At 50.4% G+C, this 4,822-nt stretch overlaps 1 pseudogene; it reads right to left on the reverse strand.

Moving 5' to 3' along the window:
• Positions 1-2,503: 2,503 nt before the first annotated feature.
• Positions 2,504-4,386, reverse strand: LOC144250120 (ubiquilin-4 pseudogene; annotated as a pseudogene).
• Between the last annotated feature and the right edge of the window lie 436 nt (positions 4,387-4,822).

The raw sequence follows: 4,822 nt of genomic DNA on the forward strand, positions 1-4,822 counted from the left end.
AGAGAAATTCATATGTGGTTAAAAACAGCATTACACTTTTAGAAGAACAGCAGGTAAGTCCCAGGGGAGCATTAGGGGATCATTGTGGGCCTTTTCTGAAGATGCAGGCATAGTAATGTAATGTTAGCAAGACAGAGATTGTTACCAAGAATAATTATGTTGGCTTTAACCCATGAGACAAAACTACTGAAATCAAATGATTGTTGTTGACTTAAGCATTAATTTTTTAAATTAGTTCTTTTGCTATTGCTATGTTTCTAGTTTTTAATCTCCCAATATTATGCTTACTGATTTATGTGGATGTTTTGATCTGCTATAATACTATCTTTACAGGACTCATTTTGTAACACCTGTCATTCCTCTGCTTGTCTATAGTGTTTTTCCTTTCTGACTGAATTTCCCCACACCTGCCCATTTTCAACAAATTGCTGCTTATATGTATTTGTGTAATTCTACAAATAGTTAACTCTCTCACTCAATTTGACAGGATTTAATGAGCCTGTATCTTGTACAGTCCACATTCATGAATGAAAATATTGATCCTAACATTTATAATTCAGTAGAAAAAATGTTTACTCTCTATTGCCATTCTCTGCTTGATTGCTCATTAGTGTTCTAAAGTTTCATGTATGTACTCACGTATTAAGATTATAGTTTTTTAGGTATTTTTTTTAGGTGTAGATGGACACAATATCTTTATTATACACACACACACGCACACATATATATATTTTTTAATGCTCAACCACTGAGCTACAGCCCAGCCCAAGATGACATTTTTCCCCCTACTCTGCTTTACCAAAGAAAATGTGGAAATATTTATCTTTTAATGCTGAGTAATATTCCATTGTGTATATATACCAAAGTTTCCCTATCTACCGAAGGGCATCTGGGTTGGTTCCACAATTTAGCTATTGTGAATTGTGCTTCTATTAACATTGATATGGCTGTGCCCATATAGTATGCTGTTTTTAAATCCTTTGGATATAAACTGAAAAGTGGGATAGCTGGGTCAAATGGTGGTTCCAAGTTTCCCAAGGAATCTCCATACTGCTTTCCAGACTGTCTGCACCAATTTGCAGTCCCACCAGCAAAGTGACTGTGCCTTTTCCCCCATATCCTTGCCAACACTTATTGTTTGTATTCTTTTTTTTTTCCACAACAAACATCACACCGTTTATTTACAAAGGCCAGTGTGGGAGTTGGGGGAGGTAGGGAGGAAAAGGGCAGACATCTTCTCTGGACTGTTTGGGACCCTTTCCCACTTGGAGCAAAATTCTGTTCCTCTTGCCTCCGTGTTCTCCAAGCAGTGGGGCCACACAGCTGAGGGAGGAGGTGGTAAGAGCCTCCTCCATGCTCCAGTACAGCAATGTCCAGCTCCAGATTAAAGGCATCATTGCCACCATCCCCTCTCCCTCCTCAAATAAACTTTCTGGCCTGGAGGGAAAACAAATGGAAAGACCAGGGGCTCTGGAGGGAGAAACCCCCTGTGCTAGTCTCCAAAACAGTGGTGGGTGGTAAGGGTACCAGTCACACCCAACAGCTTCACAAGGGTCCCCACACTGCCTTTCCGTGATCCAGCATCCAGAGGCCTAAGCCCTCCTGGGTGTCCCCATTCTGCTCTAGACCAGCCCTCTTACTCGCTTGTCCCTCTGAGAGGCAGCACTAAACTAGAACTCCACAAAGAACCCGACTGGCCCACCTCACATGTGGGCACACATGCACACACACACTACCCCTGCTGAACAGACTCCGATCCCCTGCATACCCTTTGAGTGGAACTCACAATTACTGGGGACAGGAGAGACAGGGAGGTCTTGAGTTCGTGGGAACATGTGTGTGACACTGCTCAGCATGGAGCCCTTCTTCAGTTCAAATCCCATTCTCTACCTATTTCTCCTCAGTCGGGCCTGCGCCTGGAGTCTCTTGCCTAAAGTGCTACTAGTACTCCCAGACCCAGCTGTGGTTCCAATCTCAAGTCCCCTTCCTCTAGGAAATCTCAATGGCTCCTCTGCCGTAACAGTCTTCATTGCTCTGGTCCAGGGCCTGTTAATTTCCATCCAGAGTGCTGTGCTTTGTGTTCCCCTTTGGATGAGAAGTCCCAACAGAGCCCAAGAAAAAGTCCTAGGTGAAGTGCCCAGAGTAGGGTTTGAGGAGAAAAATCACAGCCTGTTTCACCTGCCCCCACCTTCAGAGTGCGGTGCTAGCCCTGGAGGGCCCAGGGAGGGTGGGGAAGAGGACAGTTACCAAAGGTAAGTTAAGAGAAGCCAAAGCCTAGTGGTGTGGATGGAAGACTGTTCCAGTAAACCAGAGAGTTGGGTCCTCCTGCAACTTTGCAGTCCCCACTGAGAAGTCTGAAGATTGCAAAAGGTGGTGTGGGCAAGGAGGTGGGGTCGACCAACAGAACTGTGAAAACTAGCTCTGCTCAAGGAGGACCAGGAGAGAAGACTCTGTTAGAGACAGCAGTGAGATCAAAATTTTCAGGCAGAGCGGTGGCATTGGGCCCATGCCTCTAAGGTCACCCTATTGTTTGGAGAGTCAAAGAAGAAGACAGAGGGATAAGCTGCAGAGGTTAGGGGCTGACAGAGGAACCAAAGGTCGGTACTGGGTCAGGGGAGAGGCAGGAGGCATGGGCCGAAGGATTAGGAGAGCTGGGAGCCCAGGAGTCTCTCGATAGCTGCGTTGATGTCCCCTCCAGTGGCAATCAGGGCCTGCAGATTGGCCTCACGATTGATGAAACCCATGGAGTTGAGCTGCTCCAGTTGTTGCTGAAATCTCACTTCTGGCGTCTGCACCTGTGAGTTTCCACTCCCAGCCAAAAGCTGGATCATCTGCTGCATGAGCTGCTGCTGGGCACTGGAAGCCCCGGTGGGAGGAGTCGTGGCGGGCGTGGCTGGCGAAGACGTGGGTCCCTAGGCCGTAGACCCAGAGCTGCTGCCCGTTGAGGGCGCTGTGGTCCGGGGCATCCCAAAAGAGCCAAGGCTGGGTACCAGCCCGGGGGCCTCAGTCTGTAAGGTCTGCAGTCCCTGCTGGATCTGCAGCAAGGCCTGCATGGCCCGGGGATTGGTGAGGATAGACAGGGACTCCGGATTCTGCATCTGCTGCAGGAAGACGGGGAGCTGCAGCCGGAGCTGCTCCTGCAGTTGGGGGTTCCCGGCAAAGAGGGGCACATTCACCATCATCTGAGCAGCAAAGTCAGGGTTCTGGGCAAGTGTCTGCATCATGCTGCGCATGTAGGGGGCTAAAATCACATTCTGCATCAGCTGGGGGTTCTCAGAGATCTGCTGGAGGAGCGCCTGCATTTCTGGGCTGTTGAACATCCCTGACCCCAGGCTAGCCGCATTGATCCCAAAAGGGTTCGAGACTGTCGGGTGCACCTGGCTGGTCCCCGATCCTCCGGTGCCCTCCCCACCGGACCCGGAGGCCTGGGAGGCGGGGGGGCGAGGGGCTCCAGGGGTTAGGGAGGGGCTCTCGATTCTCAGTCCGCAGAGGTTGGGAGGATGAGCTGTCGGAGTTCCCTGCCAGGGAAGAGAAGGGATTGTTGCCAAACTGTTCCCGGGCAGCACTGAACATGGGCTCCTGGATGTCGGTGTACATGGGGCGCAGGGCATTGTAACCCCCAGGGATGCTCTCGAGGTTACTCAGGGCCCGGTCCTGGTTCCGCATCATCTCTTGCATCATTGCAAGATTCCGAGCAAGCTCCATTGTCTGCCGCATGAGCTCGGGGTTGTTGAGCATGTGGCTGATCTCGGGGTTCCGCTCCATCAACTGCTGCATCTGGGGGTTGGCCATGATCATGTGGCGCATCAGGTCAGGGTTAGACATCATGTCCTGGACCAGGGGGTTCTCCATGATCTGCGACAGCATCTCAGGGTTGGACATCAGCTGCCTCTGCATCTGCTGCTGCAGCTCCATGAAGTTGGCAGAGCCCAGGCCCAGGCTGCCCAGGCCCAGGATGCCCCCAAAGCCAGAGAGAATAGATGCAGCAGCACTGGGGGGTCCCTCCCCTGCCCCTGGTGAGGGGCCCCCACCACTGCTCCTCCGGCTTCCACTGCCAGCATCCGAAGTGGCACTGCCAGAGGCAGAGGGATGGGCAGGGGTGGCAGGTGAAGCGGGCGTGGTGGAGGGCGCTGAGGCAGGGTCTGGAGTGGAGGGGGACGAAGCAGTGACAGCAGCTGGATCTTGGGCCTTCTGAGGGGTCTTGATCACCAAATGGACAGTGAGCCCATCCTTGATCCCATGCTGGTTCAGGGTGTCCCCATCCTTGAGGATCTTGCCTCCTTGACCGAGGCTCGGTCGCAGATCACAATTTCCTCCTTGTCCTTGGGGGTCTTGATGGTGACCCGAATCGGGGGGCCTCGTCTCGGCCCTGCTCGGCTCCGCCATGCCGCCGCCGCCGCCACCCGGCCGCCCGCCAGCCCGTCCGGCTCCTCCTCCTCCCCCTTGTTTGTATTCTTGATTGCTGCCATTCTGCCTGGAGTGAGATGAAATCTTAGAGTTGTTTTGATTTGAATTTCTCTAATTGCTAGAGATGTTGAACATTGTTTCATATGTTTGTTGATTGATCGTATATCCTCTTCCAAGAAGTTTCTGTTCAGTTCCTTGGCCCATTTATTTTTTGGGTTATTTGTTTTTTTCAAAATGATTTCTAATTATCTTTTGTATTCTATATTTCTGTAATGTCCATCATAATATTTCCTTTTTCATCACGATGTTAGTAACTTGAGTTTTCTCTCTCCTCTTCATTAGCATGGCTAATGGTTCATCAATTTTTTATTTATTTTTTCAAAGAACCAACTTTTTGTTTTGTCAATTTTTCCAC

The sequence above is a fragment of the Urocitellus parryii genome, chromosome 2, assembly GCF_045843805.1.
Source record: "Urocitellus parryii isolate mUroPar1 chromosome 2, mUroPar1.hap1, whole genome shotgun sequence".
In the NCBI taxonomy this organism is placed as follows: Eukaryota; Metazoa; Chordata; class Mammalia; order Rodentia; family Sciuridae; genus Urocitellus; species Urocitellus parryii.